Source organism: Equus caballus, chromosome 15 (genome assembly GCF_041296265.1).
Source record: "Equus caballus isolate H_3958 breed thoroughbred chromosome 15, TB-T2T, whole genome shotgun sequence".
NCBI classification, from domain to species: domain Eukaryota; kingdom Metazoa; phylum Chordata; class Mammalia; order Perissodactyla; family Equidae; genus Equus; species Equus caballus.
This window is the reverse complement of record NC_091698.1, coordinates 52559849-52581067: the sequence shown is the minus strand read 5'-3', so window position 1 is coordinate 52581067 and position 21219 is coordinate 52559849. Positions and strand designations below refer to the sequence as shown.

At 45.7% G+C, this 21219-nt stretch overlaps 1 long non-coding RNA gene across 3 annotated transcripts; it reads left to right on the top strand.

The window, feature by feature from the left end:
- LOC106781697 (uncharacterized) lies at nt 1-15841 on the top strand. 3 transcript variants are annotated; one of them, XR_011426425.1, is made up of 7 exons: nt 1-245; nt 2328-2480; nt 2771-2863; nt 3045-3119; nt 4200-4347; nt 4988-5140; nt 15490-15841. It is a non-coding gene; the product is annotated as an uncharacterized lncRNA (long non-coding RNA). The 3 variants fall into 3 exon arrangements; XR_011426426.1 differs by having other exon boundaries at nt 9-245; nt 2771-2878; XR_011426427.1 differs by lacking the exon at nt 2771-2863 and adding an exon at nt 6522-7018 and having other exon boundaries at nt 109-245.
- Nucleotides 15842-21219: the final 5378 nt, after the last annotated feature.

Sequence of the window (21219 nt, the reverse complement as noted above, 5' to 3'; positions counted from 1 at the left end):
ACTTTGGTGACGATCTGCCATCTTTCACTCCTTTCCAGAACAGCTGCCTCAAAGCTCCTCACAGCCCTGCACACCCCTCCTCCTGGGCCGCCCTTCCCGCCTTCCGGAGGGAGAATGCATTCCCTTGACTCCGCTCAGCAAACCTAGGATGGGGACATGGGACTCGTGCGCAGCTGGGGAAGTCAGGGACGAAAATACAGCCACTGCCCTCAAGGAACTTCTGATTTTGTGGGAGATACTGACAGGTAAGCAGCTGCCCACGAGATACCAGTCCTTGCTGTTTGCCAGCTAACACCCTAGGGGCAGAGCGGGTATGGAGCCAGCCCTCCGGCCGCTGCCGCTCCCGCAGCCCCAGATTCCTGATATCCCGGGCCCCGCGCGCCCCCTGGGGGCCGTGACTCGTCTGCGCAGCCTTTTCCTTCTGGAGCTGCCGGACCAGCACCAGGGTAAAATCTCTAGTCTGGGGGTCCCAGCGCTGGGGCCCCATCGCTGTGAGGATGTATCTGCGTCCTCGGCGGTCTTCCGTCTGTCCCTCTGCGCACGTTTACCCCTTGAAGACTAATTCCAGTCCAATCCTGCCTCTGTGCCTGCCTTTTATGGGTGCTAGGCATCTTGTGTGTTTCTTCCCCACCAATCCATTTGTAGGTGACATAAAGAGTATGTCACGGTAGAAATAATATGTGGTGCGGCTTGGACCTAAGTCCAGGGAGCGCGATGCCAAAGTGACACTTCTTACTGATATGCCCGATAGCAAATAATCTGCTGTCTACAGCGATTGACGATTGATGGAAACTCGACGCTTGGGTCAAGCTCCTTCAGGAGGGGGAATGTGAGTCTGGACCTTCTGAATCTCATTGGCTTAGGCCCGATTCCCTGCTCCTCTGGAGTGCATGGTTATACTTTCCACATTCTAATGTGGGGATCAATACCCCAAGATCTCCACTAGTCCTTCTAGGGCTTTCTTCCAGGGTTGTAGGGGCCCTCCCGTTGTAAACAGAACTGGAGTGGTCTGCTGTAACATCCCACAGCTCCTCGAAGTGAGTAGGTGGATGAACACTCGGACTCTGGCTTACTGGAAGGTAAGCCCTAAAATCGAGGAAGAAAAAACCAAAGTGTCTGTCTTTTGGGAGACACTGGGTGTTGAGAGGGAGTTTCAGAGACAGCAAGGCATCCTCAGGAACCAGCGTAAGGGTTTCTCCTACAGTTCTGACTCAGAGTCCATTAGCAGGAACCTCACTGCCCCATCAGCAAACTCGACCATCTTAACTCAGTGGTTTCCATGGTAACCGTCAAAGACTGGTCCAGTTTTCCTCCTACAGACGGTCCTCCCACCCCTCCCCCTCCAGTCACTTTCCAACATGACCTAGAACTGGATTCCATACAAATACGATTTGCAAAGCTATTGTTTCCCCCTTTGCAATCCGTGTCCTAAGAAAATACAAACCATTTAATTTACACGGAAATACCCTTTAAAAATAAACCAGCAATGTCAGGTACATGGGGGTTTATTTTATTATTATTTTTACTTTTGTGTGTGCTTAGAATTTTCCGTAATGAAAAATTTTTTTAATTAAAATTTTTTTAATGTTTTCTAAAAAAAAAATTTAAACAAAAAGGAAAGAAATGTTCAAAATAGTTTTCTTTCTACATTTCTTAAGAAAATCTGGTCTTCTTGCAGAATGATATGAGGTTATGAAATAAATACCATTTTCTACAAAAGGAAATCATAGATTGTAAGCCTCAATCCTTATCTGGGGTACGGTGATGATGGGAGAGCCTAAGACTTTAATTCTGAAGCACAAGAAGAATATAAACAAACTTTTAAAAAGCATAAGAAAATATAGATACTTAGGGGGAAGCCATAGTGGTTGAGTTCACGCACTCTGCTTTGGGGGCCCAGGGTTCACAGGTTCCCATCCCCGGCCCAGACCTAGCACCGCTCGTCAAGCCACACTGTGGTGGCCTCCCACATAAAACAGAGGAAGATGGGCACAGATGTTAGCTCAGCAACAGTCTTCCTCAAGCTCAAAGAGGAAGATTGGCAACAGATGTTAGCTCAGGGCCAATCTTCCTCACAAAAAATCAAAAAATAAAAAAAAATTCAATTCAATCAATCACATTGGCCTTCTTCCACAACCTTTCCATCTTTTCCCCATGCAGCTCCCTCACCCTTCGCAACCTTTCTAACTTCCACAGTGAGAAACCCAGCAACTGTGAATGCCTGCCTGCGACAGGGGCTGGGTAAACTATGGTCCTTGGGCCAGTTCTGGCCTGGGGCCTGTTTTTGTACGGCCAGTCAGCTAAGAATGGTTTTTACGTTGTTAAAGGGCTGTAAAACAAGCAAACACACAAAGAAGACTCTGCGACAGAAACTAGATGTCCACTCGCCAGCCAGGTCTGATGTGTGAACCACCTCTACGGTAGGCTGGCTGGAGCCCTGCTGAAAGGTGGCTCTTCCATCCAGGCCACAGTGACGAGAGGTACAGCCGGCTGGGAAGTTGCCATGCCGACAGGGAATTCAGTTCTTAAAATAGTCGACTGTGCTTAGACATTTTCAGGGTGGGTGGGTTTGGAGGGGAGGGGGTTAGGGAGAGGGGTGGGAGAGATGATAAACTAATGAGTCAGACCCAACTGGTGACAGCTGTTCCGTCATCCCTCTGGCAAAGCGAGGTGGGGAGGGGATAACTCTAAAACGAGGTCTGAAAGAGACATTTTCCATTCAAAGAGTGGGGATGGCTCCATTTCCTCTCACTGTTTTCCTGCCTGACAGAAGGAAATCCCGGCTGCACCCCTCCTCCTCCCACCACCCTGCAGCCTCCTCCGTGCCAAGAACAGGGTGCCTGCTGTGATTCCGAGGGACCGGGTGTGCTGGGGATTGGTCTGTGCAGGGGCTGGGAGGAGCTCCTTCTCACACGCGGCTGCCTCGGGGCTTCACCCACGGGGTCGGGGATGGGGTGGGGGCAAGTCTCACCATCATCGTTATCAGCATCAGCATCATGGGGCCAAAATGAAAGTGTATCATGAAAAGTGTGTCTTTTATCCAGATAGACCAGTCAGTCAACAATCATTCTCTGAGAATCTCCTGTCACCTCTTTGTTGTGCCCTCAGTGCCTGGACAGGTGAGCTAAGTCTATTGTTTTTAATTGTGGTAAAATATATATAAATAAAATTTACCATTTTGACCATTTTTTAACTGTACGATTCAGTGGCATGAAGCACATTCACACTGTTGTGCAACCATCACCACCGTCCATCTCCAGAACCGATTTATTGTCCCATATTCTGAAACTCTACGCAGAGCTCCCCATTTTGTACTCCCCCCCACCCCGCCCCGCCCCTGGCAACCACTACTCTTTCTGTCTCTACAAATTTGGCTATTCTAGGAATCTTATATAAGTGGGATTATACAATATTTGTTCTTTTGTGTTTGGCTTATTTCACTTAGTGTATTTTCAGGGTTCCTCCATGTTGAAACGTATGTCAGAAGTTCATTCCTTTTTAAGACTGGATAATATTCCATCATATGTGTATACCACATTTTACTTATCCATTCATCCATCAATGGGCATTTGGGTTGTTTCCATCTTTTGGCTACTGTGGATAATGCTGCTAAGAACTTTGGTGTATAAATAGCTGCTTGACTCCCTCCTTTCAATTCTTTTGGTGGCTAAGTCCATTTTCAGAAAGAAGACAGATTGAGATCCCATCCAGGCTGCAGACAATGCTACAGCAACATTTTCTTATCTTTTCCATCCCATCTGTTCAGAATCCATCTCCTAGGAGGCCAGCAAGCCCCTTGTCTCCTGTCTTCCTCCTTCTTCCATGCTCCTGCCCTCTGCTATAACTGTCCATTACCATGAGGTCAAGGCCCTGGGGATCTCTGGCCTCAAATTTTTATCAAGGACGGTGGGGAGCTTTAAGCTTGATAGTTCTTTCATGTTTTTCAGAGTTGAGCATCATTAAAGCAAAATTTTCTGGGTTTAATACAAATTATACCTTTTAACATGATTTTACTGTATTTTCATACTAAAGGACCCATTTCCCACCAGAGGCAGGGAAGGGAAGGACTCAGTGGATGGCATATCACTAGGAATTTTCTGGCTGGGAGTGAACACATGGCCTCAGTTGGCTCACTCAGGCTGAAGGGAAGGAATTTTATTTCATGGCTGGGTAAGATGTTCTTTTTTCTTTTTCTCTAGAAGTGTTCCACTTGATGCTGATCAAAAGGAAGATGGGCTGTGGATAAAGCTGACACCTGGAGAGGAAGGCAGAGCTGAGAGAACAGCAGAATATGATGCTGGAGCCCAGATCATGCAATGCCTGAAACTTACCCTACTCCAGTTATCCGTAAGGGAGCTAATAAATTGCCTTGGATTTTAAGCCCATTTGAAGGGGCTTTCTGATCCTCAGGGCTGGAAACAATTTCAGTGACTCAGTCTGCTTGGTGTTAGATTTTGGTAACAGGGGAAAGTCATCATGAGGTATAAGCGAGGCGAGTTGGGGGAGAGGGGGACGTGATCAGATCTGCATTTCAGAGCATCCCTCTGCTGCAGGGTGGGAATGGGCTAGTGGGGAGCCGGGGTGGTTGCAGTTAGGGGGACACAGGCCGGCTCTGGTGAAAGGTTATGGAGAAGAGAGGGGAACAGATGCGGGAGATTTTAAGGAAGTTGGGTAAGTTTGACAGAAGTTAGTAAGTTAGTAAAGTTTACCAGCCTTGATGGTTTGTGGGGAGGAGAGGGAGGTGTCACCAGGGACCTCAAGGTTTGTGGCTGAGCAGCTGGATGAATAGGGGTGCTACCCACCACGACACGGTGTCATTGAGGGGAAGAGATTGAACACTGACAGAGTCAGGCTCCTGCAGCAACTGGACTCTGGTGGGAGAAACAACAGGCGACGTTAGCTTGGTGCTAGCCGCGAACCAAATATGATTCAAGGTGCTTTACAGGTGCAAACTCGTTGACACAGTGACCTTTGTCTCATTTTACAGATGAGGAAACTGAGGCAGTGAGAGGTTAAGTAATTTGCCCAAGGCCACACAACGAGCCAAGAAATGATATTTGAACCCAAGTTGTTTGTGGCCATGAGGTTTCCAAGGAATGTATGTACCCAAGAAGGCTCTGACAAGCAAATGGCAGAGAAGGTAATGCTTTTATCTGGGGCCCAGCCTCCAACTCCAATGCAGAGAACTCTAGGAAGCTGGATTTTCACTCCTGACCCAGCTCACCTTTCCTAAGTCACTTAACACCTAGATGGCTTCTGACTGAGCGCCTGGGAGGTGTGCTCCATTTCACGGCCCCTGCACCCCAACAGCAGTCTCTGATCTTACCACTGCCATCAGTGGAACCTGACCCAGTGGATCCCTAGCAGGGCCAGGGTGAGAGGCTGCGTCTTTCTCCAGTGCCCGGGGCCAATCTGGCCCAGGCCTAGCCTGCCGCCAGCAGGGAGGAGGAGAGCAACTCAGAAAGGAAGGCATGGGTGAGTCTGCTCAGAGGGAAGGGCCAGCCTTTACTGGTCACCTGGAAAGAGGAGCAAGAAGAGAGAGCCACCCGCGTGCGCTCCATCTCCTTGGAAAGCACGTGAGCCCTGGAGTCAGATTAGTTCTCATCTGCACGTATGGGGTTGTAATTCTTCACCATGGCTTCCCTTAGTCAACACACAGTGCTAAGCAATGTCCTCAACAACGTCCTTCCAGTCATACAGAGAGGAGTTTCCTAGAGCATTCCTCAGCATAGGGGACTGCAGGGGTCAAGTCAGCACTAAGTCTATGGGGGCACGAAGAAGGGCAGGACATAGCTCTGTGTGTGTGTGTGTCTTTGTCATCACCACCATCATCATCTTCCTCATCACCATCATCATAGCAGTTTCAGTTTACTAAGTGAATATACTGAGGGAGGCACTTCATATTTATCTTACTGTTTTATCTTGTAACCCAAATGTCAGATGGGGGTGTCTTTTCCCTGAGAGCTATGTGACATCACATTGATGCCACTGCCCACCCCAGACACATAGACTCCAAAGCCAGTGATATCCAAAAGCCCCCCCCCCCGATTTCTGCTAATTTTGGGGAGCAGGGAAGAGGTTTTCGTTTCTCATGGACGCCTCTGCGTCGTGGGCTCCCACTTGTAAGAGCAGTTTTGTTTGTTCTGCCATGTCATGGCTGGTATGAAACTCAGTGCTGCACTCGTTTCCGCAAAAACAGCTCCTCACGCAAACAGTTGTGGTGAGGTGGGCTCTGCTGTGACGTGAGCGTCAAGGGGGCGCATACTGCAGTCTTCTGCCCCTTTGTCTCATTGCTTTCCTTGCCCTCTTCCCAGCTCTGTACTTGATCCCCTCCCACTGGGTTACTGGGGGAGCGCCAATTTTTTTGCCCCTGGTGATGGAGAAAAATTCAACTTTCCCAGCTCCTTCTCTCAAACTCACACATCTGGCTCGAGAACAAAGGGCCTCCATGGCGTACAATCTACTCTCCTTACAAGGCAGGTGGGTTATAAACAGCCAGCTTTCCCTCCTTGCCATCCTAGGGCTACAGATCCTTGTCTTGTCTCCCACTACTGGATTATACATTCCTTGAAGGCGGGGACCACCTTGTCTTGTTCTCTGTGATGTCCTTGCACAGCTCTTGGCACGTGTGGGCACTTGTGAAAAACTGATCGAAGTCTCTTCCTGTTCGGAAGCAGCGCAGCCACAAGCCATAAGCCAGATAAATCTAAAGTGCCTTCAGGAGGACAAGAGGTTTAAGAAACACTGATTCATTGATGGCTCCTTCGAGTAGGAGAGACTTGAAATGATATCATTAAGCAAATATTTGTTGAGCGTTTCCTGTGTGCAGCGTGCTGTGTGTGGTGCTGGGGCGTGGCACTGGGACAAAGATGAAATCATCACTCTGCCCTCGAGGGTCTCACCATAAAGGGGAAGACACACACACCCCACTGATTGCCAAGCAGTGGACCAAAGCGAGTATCACTGAGTGTGGACCAAGGGATCCCAGAAGGAATGGATTCTGTTTTGGGGTAGGAGGGTGAGTTGAGTGATTTGGGATGGGAAGGTGGGTAGAGGGGGCTTTCCAGAGGATATGACACTATTGTGGGCATTTGAGGCAAAAGTGGAGAGGTGTGGGAGTGCCTGGATGCCTCCAAGAGTAAGGAGTGGACAGCACAGGCAGTGTGCCTGGAGCTGGTACGGAGTCGGGCACCAACCTGCACAGGACTGCCCTGCTTTGCCCAGGAGCCGTGCCACTTTCCTGGAGGTGATGGTTGGGCAGCCAGCAAGCGTTGTAACTTGATTCCCTGTGTCTGTTCCTCCCTCCCTCCACGCCAGGGAAGAGCAGGGGGCGCGGGATGGGTGAAAATCTTTAAGATGTTTGCTTCCCTTAATCAGCCCCCCAGGCAGCTGACATTCTTCTTCCCTTGGAATCTAAGAGGGAGGAAGAGTGGACTGAAAATGAGAAAATGCTCATGTGAAGGAGTAGAAAGCAGCTGGAAGTACAACACTCATCTAGAGATGGAATGAATAAATGAGATAAAATCCTAAATAAATATCTTTCATGGTACTAATTGCGTTTTAAAACTGCCACCGGAGAACAGATAAAATGATGCTGTATTTCATTAGTGGCTCCCTTAATTCTATGCTATTTGCCAGCAAGTCCTATTAAAGTACTCTGTAATTAAAGAGCAGTTCTGGGTCCTGTAATTTAGAGCATTATTAAAATATGGCAAGGGACTGGAGGCAAGGAGATGGAAACAAACACCACTTTCATAAGGTCCTTGTGGGTCACACAGAATGTGACTTTCAAAGCTCAGCCTTTGGACTGCCCCTGCCAGAGGGAGCATCCACATCAGTTTTCCACCTGGGCGACCAGTTACGTTTTTATCCCACAGGAGAGTAGACGGAGAAGTGAATCAGTCCTTTTTCAAAAATGATTCTTTTATTGCAATATAATTCTCATAACATAAAATTATCACTTTAAAGGGTAGAATTCAGCGGTTTTTGGTATATTCACAATGTTGTACAGCCATCACCTCTATTTAATTCCGGAAGATTTTCATCACCCCTAAAAGAAACCCGTACCTGTTAGCAGTCCGTCCCCATTCCCACCCACCCAGCCCCTAGGCAGCCACTAATTACTTTCTGCCTCTATGGATTTGCCTATTCTGGACATTTCATATAAAAGGAATCCTACAGTGTGTGGTCTTTTGTGACTGACTTTTATTTTTAATAATTTTTTTGTCCTTTCATTTTTTTTTAATTTGAGTTCATAATAGTTTACATCATTGTGAAATTTCATTTGTACATTGTTTCTTGTCTGTCACCACGTAGGTGCTCCCCTTCACCCCCTGTACCCACCCCCCTCCCCTCTTCCCCTGGTAACCACTGAACTGTTTTCATTGTCCATGTGTTTGTTTATATTCTACTCTGATTGAAATCATCTGGTGTCTGTCTTTCTCAGTCTGACTTATTTCACTTAGCATAATTTCCTCCAGGTCCATCCATGTTGTTGCAAATGGGATGATTTTTGTCTTTTTTTCTGGCTGAGTAGTATTCCATTGTATATGTATATACCACATCTTCTTTATCCAATCATCAGTCGATGGGCACTTGGTTTGCTTCCATGTCTTGGCTGTTGTGAATAGTGCTGCCATGAACATAGGGGTGCATGTGCTACTTTGGATTGTTGATTGCAAGTTGTTTTGTTTGATACCCAGTAGTGGAATAGCTGGGTCATATGGTATTTCTATTTTTAGTTTTTTGAGGAATCTCCATACTGTTTTCCATAGTGGCTGCACCAGTTCGCGTTCCCACCAGCAGTGTATGGGGGTTCCCTTCTTTCCACACCCTCTCCAACATTTGTTATTTTTAGTCTTAGTGATTATAGCCATTTTAACAGGCGTAAGGTGGTATCTTAGTGTAGTTTTGATTTTCATTTCCCTGATGATTAGTGATGTTGAACATCTTTTCATCTGTTTATTGACCATCTGTATATCTCCTTTGGAAAAATGTCTGTTCATCTCCTCTGCCCATTTTTTAATCAGGCTGTTTGGTTTTTTTGTTGTTCAGTTGTGTGATTCCTTATATATTATGGAGATTAACCTCTTATCAGATAAATGATTTGCAAATATTTTCTCCCACTTGGTGGGTTGTCTGTTTGTTTTGATTCTAGTTTCTTTTGCCTTGCAGAAGCTCTTTAGTCTGATGAACTCCCACTTGTTTATTTTTTCTTTTGTTTCTCTTGTCTGAGAAGACATGGTATTCGAAAAGATCCTTTTTAGTTTGATGTCACAGAGTGTACCACCTATATTATCTTCCAGGAATTTTATGGTTTCAGGACTTATCTTCAAGTCTTTGATCCATTTTGAGTTTATTTTTGTGCATGGCGTGAGATAATGGTCTGCTTTCATTCTTTTGCATGTGGCTGTCCAGTTTTCCTAACACCATTTATTGAAGAGACTGTCTTTTCTCCATTATGTCCTTGGCACCTTTGTCAAAGATTAGCTGTCTGTATGTGTGGTTTTATTTCTGGGCTTTCAGTTCTGTTCCATTGATCTATGTGCCTATTTTTGTGCCAGTACCATGCTGTTTTGATTACTGTAGCTTTGTAGCATATTTTGAAGTCAGGGATTGTGATGCCTCCAGCTTTGTTCTTTTTTCTCAGGATTGCTTTAGCAATTCGAGGTCTTTGGTTTCCCCATATGAATTTTAGGATTCTTTGTTCTGTTTCAGTGAAGAATGTCATTGGGATTCTGATTGGGATTGCACTGAATCTGTAGATTGCTTTAGGTAGTATGGACATTTTAACTATGTTTATTCTTCCAACTCGTGCATGGAATCTCTTTCCATCTCTCTATGTCATTATATATTTCTTTCAATAATGTCTTATAGTTTTCATTGTATAAGTCCTTCACTTCCTTAGTTAAATTTATTCCTAGGTACTTTATTCTTTTTGTTGCGATTGTTAGTGGAGTTGTATTCTTGAGTTCTCTTCCTGTAAGTTTGTTATTAGAGTACAGAAATGCAACTGATTTTTGTAAGTTTATTTTGTACCCCGCATCTTTACTGTAGTTGTTAATTAATTCTAATAGTTTTCCAATGGATTCTTTAGAATTTTCTATATATAAGATCGTGTCATCTGCAAACAGTGAGAGTTTCACTTCTTCACTCCCTATTTGGGTTACTTTTATTCCTTTCTCTTGCTTAATTGCTCTGGGCAAAACCTCCAGTACTATGTTGAATAAGAGTGGTGATAGTGGACATCCTTGTCTTATTACTGTTCTCAGAGGGATGGCGTTCAGTTTTTCCCCTTTGAATATGATGTCGGCTGTGGGTTTGTCATATATGGCCTTTATTATATTGAGGTAATTTCCTTCTATCCCCATTTTCTTAAGAGTTTTTCTCATAAATGGCTGTTGGATCTTCTCAAATGCTTCTCTGCATCTATTGAGATGATCGTGTGGTTTTTGTTCCTCATTTTGTTAATGTGGTTTATCACATTGATTGATTTGTGGATGTTGAACCATCCCTATGTCCTTGGTATAAATCCCACTTGATCATGATGTATGATCCTTTTTATACATTGCTGTATTCGAGTTGCCAATATTTTGTTGAGGATTTTTGCGTCTATGTTCATCAGCGATATTGGCCTGCAGTTTTCCTTTTTTGTGTTGTCCTTGTCAGGCTTTGGGATCAGAGTGGTGCTGGCCTCGTAGAATGTGTTAGGAAACATTCCATCTTCCCTGATTTTTTTGGAATAGTTTGAGAAGGATAGGTATTAAATCCTCTCTGAAAGCTTGGTAGCGTTCCGCAGGGAAGCCCTCTGGTCCTGGGCTTTTATTCTTTGGGATGCTTTTGATTACTGTTTCAATCTCTTTACTTGTGATTGGTCTATTCAGATTCTCTGTTTCTTCTTGATTAAGCTTTGGGAGGTTGTAAGAGTCTAAGAATTTATTCATTTCCTCTAGATTGTCCATTTCGTTGGCATATAGTTTTTTGTAGTATTCTCTTATAATCCGTTGTGTTTCTGTGGTATCCATTGTTATTTCTCCTCTGTCATTTCTAATTTTATTTATCTGAGCTTTCTCTTCTTTTTTTCTTTGTAAGTGTGGCTAGGGGTTTTTCTATTTTATTTATCTTCTCAAAGAACCAGCTCTTTGTTTCATTGATCCTTTCTACTGCCTTTTTTTGTTTCAATAGCTCTGATTTTTCTTTTGTTTCTCCTCTGGTTTTTATTATTTCTCTCCTTCTGCTACCTTTGGGCTTTGTTTGTTCTTCTTTTTCTGATTCAGTTAGTTGTAGTTTGAGATTGCTTATTTGGGATTTTTCTTGTTTGTTAAGGTAAGCATGTATTGTGATGAATTTCCCTCTTAATACAGCTTTTGCTGCATCCCATATGAGTTGGTATGGTATGTTTTTATTTTCATTTGTCTCCAGATGTTTTTTGATTTCTCCTTTAATGTCTTCAATGACCCATTGCTTATTCAGTAGCATGTTGTTCAGTCTCCACATCTTTGTCCCTTTCTCAGCTTTTTTCTTGTAATTAATTTCTAGCTTTATAGCATTGTGATCAGAAAAGATGCTTGTTATTATTTCAATCTTCTTAAATTTATTGAGGCTTGCCTCGTTTCCCAACATATTGTCTATCCTTGAGAATGTTTCGTGTGCACTTGAGAAGAATGTGTATTCTGCTGTCTTTGGATGTAGTGTTCTATATATGTCTATTAAGTCCAACTGGTCTAGCTTTTCATTTAATTCCACAGTTTCCTTGTTGATTTTCTGTCTGGATGATCTATCCATTGAAGTGAGTGGAGCGTTGAGGTCCCCTAATATTATTGTGTTATTATTAACATCTTCTTTTAGGTTTGTTAATAGTTGCTTTATGTACTTTGTTGCTCCTGTGTTGGATGCACAGATATTTATAATTGTTAATCCTTCTTGGTGGAGTGTCCCTTTGATCATTATATACTGCCCCTCTTTGTCTCTCTTTACCTGTCTTACCTTGAAGTCTACTTTGTCTGATATAAGTATTGCAACACCTGCTTTCTTTTGTTTGCCATTAGCTTGCAGTATCATCTTCTATCCCTTCACTCTGAGCCTGTGTTTGTCATTGGAGCTGAGATGTGTTTCCTGGAGGCAGCATATTGTTGGGTCTTGTTCTTTAATCCATCTCACCACTCTGTGTCTTTTTATTGGAGAATTCAATCCGTGTACGTTTAGGGTGATTATTGATATATGAGGGCTTAAAGCTGCCATTTTATCACTCGTTTTCTGGTTTTCCTACATTTCCTTTGTTTCTCGTCCTGTGTATTTTGGTCTACCAGTCAAGTTATGTAGATTTTTATGTTGTGTTTCTTTGTTTCTCCTTATTTATTATTCATGTCTCTGTTCTGCTTTTTTGTTTAGTGGTTACCCTGAGGTTTGTATTCAAAATCTCTTGGATAAGATAGTTCCTTTTCTGATGGCTTCTTATTTTCTTAGACTAAACTGATTCAGTCCCTTTCCTCTTCCCCCCAAGCTGTTTTTCTCACATCTTATTCCATCTTGTGTTATGAGTTTGTGGTTAGAATGACAATATTATCTTTGTTTTTGGTGTTTTCCTTCTCTTTGTCTTTAATGGTATATTTGAATATTTGCTATCCTCCTCTGATTCTGACTACCTATTTATGTCCTTACTCCATGCTTTGTAACCCCTTTCTCCCTTTTTTTTCCTTCAAGTATGAGGGCCTTCTTGAGGATTTCTTGTGTGTGTGCGTGGTGGGTTCTCATGGCTACAAACTTCCTTAGCTTATGTTTGTCTGGGAAATTTTTTATTTCTGCATCATATCTGAAAAATATTTTCTCTGGATAGAGTATACTTGGCTGAAAGTTTTTTTCCTTCAAAGATTTGAATATGTCATTCCAGTCTCTCTGATCCTGTAAGATTTCTGCAGAGAAATCTGCTGAAACCTTGATGGAGTTTCCTTTGTAGGTCATTTTCTTCTGCCTTGCTGCCCTTAGTATTCTTTCTTTGTCATTCACTTTTACCAGTTTCACTACTACATACCTTGCAATAGGTCTTTTTACATTGACATATTTAGGATATCTGATACCTCTTCCACATGGATTTCCTTCTCCTTCCCTAGGTTTGGGAAGTTCTCTGCTATTATTTCTTTGAGCAAGCTTTCTGCTCCATTGTCCTTCTCTTCTCCCTCTGGAATACCTGTAATTCTTATGTTGCATTTCCTCATTGAGTCAGATATTTCTTGGAGACTTTCTTCATTTCTTTTTAGTCTTGGTTCTCTGTCCTGCTCTATCTGGAGCATTTCAACATGTCTATCTTTGATTATGCTGGAACACTCCTCTATGATGTCCGCCCGAGTGTTCAGGGAATCCATATTTTGTTTTATTTCTTCCATTGTGTCTTTCATCACTAATAATTCTGATTCGTTCTTCTTTATAGTTTCAATCTCTTTTGTGAAGTAGCCCCTGAACTTGTTGAATTGTTGTTCTACATTCTCTTAACTCGTTGAGTTTTGTGGTGATATCTATTTTGAATTCTTTGTCATTTAGATTACATATTTCTGTGTCCTCAGGACTGATTTCTGGGTACTTGTCATTTTCTCCCTGGTCTGGAGATCTAATGTGATGTTCGACGTTATATTATATTGCTAGAGGGGAGTGGCTCTGTTTTTTCGCATCCTGGTGTTATTTGGTCAAAGTTATCACCTATTGCCACTGGGTGGGGGTGAAGAGCTGCATATTCTGAGCCTTCTGCCTTCAGCAGAAATTCCAGAGGCTGGAGCTGCGTTGGCTGCTGAGGGGAGGGGCACTATTTCCTGCGTGCTCTTGGGGTTTTCTCGCTATCTGCTCTCCTGGGGTGTTGGCTTGATAAGGTCACCCCCCGCGAAAGCTTTTGCCCTGGTAGAGGGCTGCCCGCTAGGCTGCAGGGGCCCTTGGGAGTCCTTGATGTTCCTGCAAATGAACATCCCCTCCCCCATTCCTTCCCTCTTGGAGGCCTCCTGTGGTCCCAGATTGCAGTCTTTGGGAGTGCGCAAAGTTTTCTCTTACCCCTTCCACCTCCTGTGAGGGGGGCTCCAGCCTCTCCGCCCTCCGTCATGTGGCTGTGTGGGTCTCTCTGACATTTTTTATGTTGTGTTTGGATGTCCTCTGTTGGAGTATGAATGACCTTTTCATTGTATGTTGGAGGGGAGAGATTACTAGGAAAGGAAAGCTTGCCCCACCATGATGCTGATGTCACTCTCTGACTGACTTCTTTTACTTAGAATAATAGTTTCAAGGTTCATCCATGTTATAGCATGTATCAGTACTTCATTCTTTCTTTTTGGCTGAATAATGTTTTGTTGTCTGGATAGACCACTTTTGTTTTTCCATTCATCTGTTGATGGACATTTGGGTTATTTCCACTTTTTAGCTATTGTGAATAATTCTGCTGCGAACATTCATGTACAAGCTTTTGTGTGAACCTATGTTTTCAGTTCTCTCAGGGACAGACCTAGGAGTAGAATTGCTGGGTCATATGGCAACTCCACATTTAACCTTCTGAGGAACCGCCAGACCATTTTCCACAGTACCTGCACCATTTTACATTCCCAAAATAACGCATGAGGGTTCCAGTTTCTCCACATCCTCACCAACACTTGTTATTGTCTGTTGCTTTTTAGTATGGCCATCCTAAAGGTGAGGAGTGGTATCTCATTGTGGCTAAATCTATCCTTTAGCCATGAAAATAGCCACCCTTTACCATTGCTCCTTGTGGTAAAGCATGCGGATTCTCTGCGTTAGGCCAGCAGGAGACAGGCTGTGGTCCTGCTTCCCCTGTTCCCTCTATCGGGAACTGGCCTGGAGACCTCCTCCTGACCGAGGACACTACAGCGGGTGGTATGTATGAGCCAAGTGGATCAAGTCCAAACCTGACTTCTGTCCCTTAGTAGCAAGCGTGACCCCAGGCAAGTTACTAAGACTTCCTACACCTCATCTCTGAAATGGGAATCATTTAAGGGGGTGCTACCATCTTTTGAGGACTCTAAGATACACTTCTTTCATGTCTCACCACCTCTGAAACGAGGATGTTTCCTCAAATGTGAGTCAGGCTGGCTGCAGTTGTGACATAGTTGTCACGGCCTGGGCCTACACATCAAAACTCGCCCAGCAGGCGTCAGCTGCCTGGGAGAAAACTCCAGACACAGTAGTGGAGCCTCTTTTTAGCAATGCTGCATCCCCAGTGCTCCTGGCGCACAGGACAATACTGTGGGGACAAACAGGGGCCTTGATGACTCTGAGTCAAAGGGTGATCAGAAGAGCAGACCCCACATGTGAGGAAGTTTGGGGATACTATAGCCAATCTATTTCACTTTTTTTCTTTTTATCTATGCACAAGAGTGATGTGTGGCAAACATCTCTGTTTAAGTAAATCTGAAAGAGCTCTTTCAGTAAGTATAAAATAAAAATTCTAAGTGCTAAGAAACTCTTATGTCAATTAATTGGCACTTTTTTCTTTTTTAGGGGAGCATAAAATTATGACATGTGTTACAATCAGCGATGAAATACAGGCACCTACTTCCCATAATGAGAGGCTGTGAGAGGACCAGATGGGACAATGGGTCTGAAACACTCACCACAGGGCCTGACAGAGAGCAGTGATGGTATCGATGTCGATGGTTAAAAATCTGATTAATAATAATGGACCTACTTGGCTGGTATTACGATGTGTAACTGTTGCCCAGCTTTCTACGAGTAACCCTTCTTCTGACCCTTCACTGAATGATCCTGAAGGAGGAGAAACCATAATAAGTGCTTATTTCTTTTATAGCTCTCAGAAAGATCAATAAAATCAGCTGACCAATGAATGCAAAAATTTTTAAATGTTAATCAAAGACTCTTGGGGAAAAGGCTTGTTGTGTGCTATTTGCAAGACTGGAAGGTGACACACAGATGTTGGCCTCCTGGGGGACATTTACTCTGCATCATACAGGTCATTTGATGGTTTCTGGGCCCCCACGGGTCCATGTGGTTCAGCAGCTCTCCCTTCGAAGTCCAATAACTCTGCCCCTTGTTGTGTGGCCCTCTTCCCAACCCTGGGGTCAGTGACTTCATGTTGGTAGCTTGAAATTGGCCATGTCATGAATATTTATACCACAGAAATTGGCAAATACTATAAATCAGGACCTTTTCTTTTTTTTTTTTGGTGAGGAAGATTAGCCCTGAGCTAAAATCCATTGTCAATCTTCCTGTTTTTGCTTGAGGAAGATTGTGGCTGAGCTAACATCTGTGCCAATCTTCCTCTATTTTGTATGTGGGCTGCTGCCACAGCATGGCATCTTGATGAGCAGTTTGTAGGTCCGTGCCTGGATCTGAATCCGTGAACCCTGGGGCCGAAGAAGCAGAGTATGTGAACTTAACCACTACACCACCAGGCTGGCCCCAGGACTTTTTTCGTTTCAGTTAATTTACTAGCATGTCACTGCATCAAATGTACTGAATTCCTGGGTACAAGGTTGTGTCTGTAAGCTCAGTCCCAAACCACAAGCCGAGGGCCACTCGCTGGATCAGCAGGATGTTTGGGCCTTTGAGGAGTTGTGGCACCACAGGCATCTGCCCCTCCTTCCCTGGACACATGTCCTGGCCATACTGGGGTGTCAGTGACCTGCTAGGAGGTTCTTCTTGCAGCAGTTTCAGCTGCAGTAACATCTGCCAGACAAGGGACAAACCGCTCCCTGGTTCCTATGTGGCTGGAGTCAGGCTGGCCGAGAGTTCAGCTTCTGAGGGCTGAGTTAGGGTGAGAGTGGGGCAGGAACAAAGGCACAGCAAAAGAGGAAAATGCTGCATATTTGACAACCGAAAAGAGGATGGAGACAGGCTTTCTCTTAATTCCTCAGGATAGGTGGACCATGGTGGGATTCCTAGACTTCCTGCCGCCCCAGCTCCCCAGGGAGAGCTCAGCAACTGCCAGCCCAGTTTCTCTGCCCTCCCCCTCAACTCTCCTTCAGAGGCTTAGCTGATGAGTAATAACGACCAAGCAAGAGAAGAATGGGGAAGGGGAAAGGAGAGCCAGGCTGCCCAGGGGAGAGAAGGCAGTGAGGAGGGAGGTGTGGGAGCAGCTATGGAGCAGGAGAGAAGGAGATGGGAGGACGAAACGGCAGTACACCTCTTTTTTTTTTTGAGGAAGATTAGCCATGAGCTAACATCTGCTGCCAATCCTCCTCTTTTTGCTGAGTAAGACTGGCCCTGAGCTAACATCTGTGCCCATCTTCCTCCACTTTATATGTGGGACGCCTACCACAGCATGGTTTGCCAAGCGGTGCCATGTCCGCACCCAGGATCCGAACCAGCCAACTCCAGGCTGCCGAAGTGGAATGTGCGCACTTAACAGCTGCGCCAGCGGGCCGGCCCCTAGTACACCTCTTATTTGATTGTTTTTTGAATATATGCACAAGGTACACAATTGCAAAAATCTGCTTTGGTTTCCAGCACCCCGATATTTTCCCTAGAAGTAACCTCTCTTCTCAGTTCTTCGCATATCCTTCCAGAAAGACTCCACGGCAGAGGTTCTCAAACTTCCCTGTGGGTGAGGACCACATGGAGAGCTTGTTAAAACAAGAATGTAACTGATTTCTGGATTCTCTGTTCTGGTTCAGAGGGTCTGAGGATTTGCGTTTCTAACAGGTTGTGCAGTGATGCTCATGTTGCTGGTGCAGGAGCCACACTTTGAGAACCACTGTTCTGGAGGTATTCATAGGAACCCTTTCTATACGTCTCCCTTTTTCTCTGAATTAACTTAGTATCTGTTCCTGGCAATGGAAATGTCCCTCAGACACTATTGATATGGCACAATTCCTGCCTGTGGGCCTCCTCTCTGCTGGTTTCTTTACCTGGAATACCCTCATCCCTGACCTCCACATATCCAAGGCCCAGTTCAAAGGCTGCTTCCTCCAGGCAGTCCTTCTTGGTCCTTTCCCTATATGGAAGAAGTCTTCTGCTCCTTTAAACACCCATAGGAGTGTTGTCTGTATCCCTCTAAGGACACCTGTTATTTATTAGAAAAGGATGTTAAAGGGCCAGCCCGTGGAATAGCAGTTAAGTTCGCATGTTCTGCTTCGGTGGCCTGGGGTTCGCTGGTTTCGATCGTGGGTGTGGACCTACACACTGTTCATCAAACCATGCTTTGGTGGGCGTCCCACATAAAATAGAGGAAGATGGGCACTGATGTTAGCTCAGGGCCAGTCTTCCTCAGCAAAAAGAGGAGGATTGGCGGCAGATGTTAGCTCATGGCTAATCTTCCTCAAAACAAAAAAACCCAACAGGATGTTAAATGGGGCTCTTTCTGCTTTGTTTTTTATAATTTTTGTTAAAGAGACATCAGGCCCTAAAGTGAGTCTGAGAGATCATCAAATGAAGAATTCAGGTTTCAAGACCTTTGGACTTCCCCTGGCCATCTTGGGAGTGTGAAATCGTTGAGAGGATTTTTGGAGGGTTTCTCCGGAGAGGGCTGTGCTGTAAGCCTAGATTGGGGAAGGTAAGATCAAATGATGGTGTCACTTCCTTCCCCTTGAGCCCAGAGGGACTGTGCTCCAATGGCCGCTAGAGCCTAATGCGGGCTGTCTGCACTGGGGACCCCTAGGGACTCACGACCCCCTGCGAGAGCTGAAGCGGCCTGGGGCCAGGCAGAGAGAGCCAAGGATCTACCCTCCACACAGATCAGAGCAAGGGGACTGTCACTGTTTCTTGGGGACCAAGGAACATCTCCAAGGCAGCCATTTTGAGGACATCTTAAATCCCATCCAATATGACAGGGTGGTAGGGGGCTGAGAGGCGATCTCAGCCGAAAGGAAGTGGAGGGTGACCCTGCAGATGCCATGGCTGCACCGTGGCAGAGTCCCAGGAACTGCAGGGAGGCCCCCGGCTTGGGCGCTCCCTCAGGAATGCTCAGAGCGCCCATGAGCACGAGTCACCCTACCCACCTGCCATCCAGAGGGCCCCAAGGTCTAGGGACAAGGGCACCGCCTTGAATTTTGCCCTTTCTCCCTGTGGGCAGGGACTGTCAGCCTGCTGGTGGGAAAGTGGGGTGGGGAGGGGGGAAAAGTCACCCACCTCCTTCTCAGGCAGCCAGGGAGATAGAGGAAAATGTAATGCCAAATCAAATTCAAGGTTTCCATTATTCTATAGGACTGGACTTTCCACTGACAGGAGAATGTGGTTGTGCCTTAAAGGTGCTAAGGACGGTAAGACGGCCATTCCCCAGGGATGGCGAGACCATCCATAGCCCTGCCGGAGTTCTCAGCAGGGGCAGGCCAAATTGTCCCTCTGACTGTGTATGCATCACATTTGCTTAAAATGACCCCCCCCCCCATGTAATCATCTCTCTCACTATGACGCAAACTCTTTGATATCACAGCTTATACCATCTTTGTGGTCCTGTGGTGTCTAGCACCATCCCTGGCACATAGTGGGCACACACAGTGGCTATCTGCCCATTGATTCCTTTATTCTTTCATTCAACATTTATTGAGAACCGATGCTCAGTGCTCGCCATGAGCGGGAGATGAAATGGATGTGCCCCTTGTCCAGGATGTCGCTGTCTGCAGAGGTGGCATAAGAGAAGCTTCTGTAGAGCTCACACCACTCCGGGGGGGCAATCCAAATCCTCGCGAGTCTGGGCAGGCAACACGAGCAAGGCAGTGAGCAAGTTTAAGACAAGAGGGGTGCTGGCAACTCTGGAAGAATGGGAAACGCACGGCGCCCTTTGGAGGGCACAGTGGCTCTTTATTGCTTTCTGAGAGTGCAAGCCCGCTCTTGCCACATTGCCCACTTGTACAAAAGGGGGAAGAAATCTGGATTTTCATGTGAAATGTCCCCAACAAAACACGTCTGTGGGCTGGTTCAGGCCGAGGGTCGCCGTTTGGGGCCCCTGTGCTGCTGTTGGCTCTCTCTCCCTGGAGTCTTGGGTAGAATGAGGGGCTGCCGATCATTGAGAGCCACGTGCTCCTTCTTTGGGAATTAATTAGCCAGGGTTTGGAGAAGCTTTATACAAAGAACTTAGCTTTATTAAAATACTCCTTTGGACCAAGGAATAAATATTTTAAAAATCCCAACCCTAACTGCTTAATCTGCAACAAATAAAAAGAACCCTCTGAAAAGAGCTTACTTCCTGTTTCAGAAGAGTCCCCGTGGCCTCTGCAATCTGATTACCGAGCAGTGGCCTTCCCTGCCAGGGATGGAACAAGAAGCCACAGACAAACCAAGTCACAGTTTGAGAAGGATCAACCAGCAAGTTGCATCAACAATTTCATCACCTTGAAAATGCCTCCATCAGCTGGAGCTTCCGGGGCTGATTCCTCCTCCTGGGGCTGTCTGTGGTGCCCTGCCCACTGCTGGGACCGTGAGGCCCAGGAGCCAGGCCGTGCATGGAGCTGGAGAAGTTCTAGGAGACAGCACACAACAAGGCATCCCAGGGGAGGCAGCTACCGGAAACACTTTCTTTCCAAGTTCCCTGTCCTGTTCTGGGGACAGACCCAGGGGTGGCACGCCATACAAGTATGATGTATGACTCCCTCTGGGTACAGATACAGTCACATTTCTTATTTCTACCATTAATAACCCCTTTAATAACGCTACCTTTATTAGCAGGAAGTCTAGTCATCTACCTCTTGAGCTGTCCCTTTAAACTTTCCAAGAAGGGTAAATTCTTAGTCCAAGGAGGTCGATATTGCGTCTCAAGCCTACTCACCAGCACTGTTGTTTCAGTTGCCGCCACGAGGTGTCGCTGTTGGAAACTGTTTTTGCTCAGGTCAGCGCGCACTTGCCCTGTCTGTTGGGGATGCCCTTGCTGGTACAGGTCCTTTCCAGCCCACAGTAGTGCCACATGCCAGGCTTTAGGTTGGCAATGCTTTTAATCAATACACATACGCATTCCCAGAGTTGACACTGTGCCAGGGTGGCTGCCTCTGGATTGCCGCTATGCGCCTGTGTGGAGGTCACCATCCCAGATTCCCTATAACCTTTTGTGGCCTGGGGTGTCCTTTCTTGCCATCAGACTTTAGTCGATGACACCCCAACAAGGTTTTGTAAGTTTAAATCTCAGGGAGCCAGGGGTAGGGGTCTTAGTTCCTTTCCTCCCTTCAGACTCTGAGATGGTTCTGCCAACGTGTGTCCCCGCCCGCCCCCCCCCCCCCCCTTCAGAACATTGCCTATCAAGGGGTCTTGGTGATGGACCACCTAGCTAGGTTAAGCAAAAAG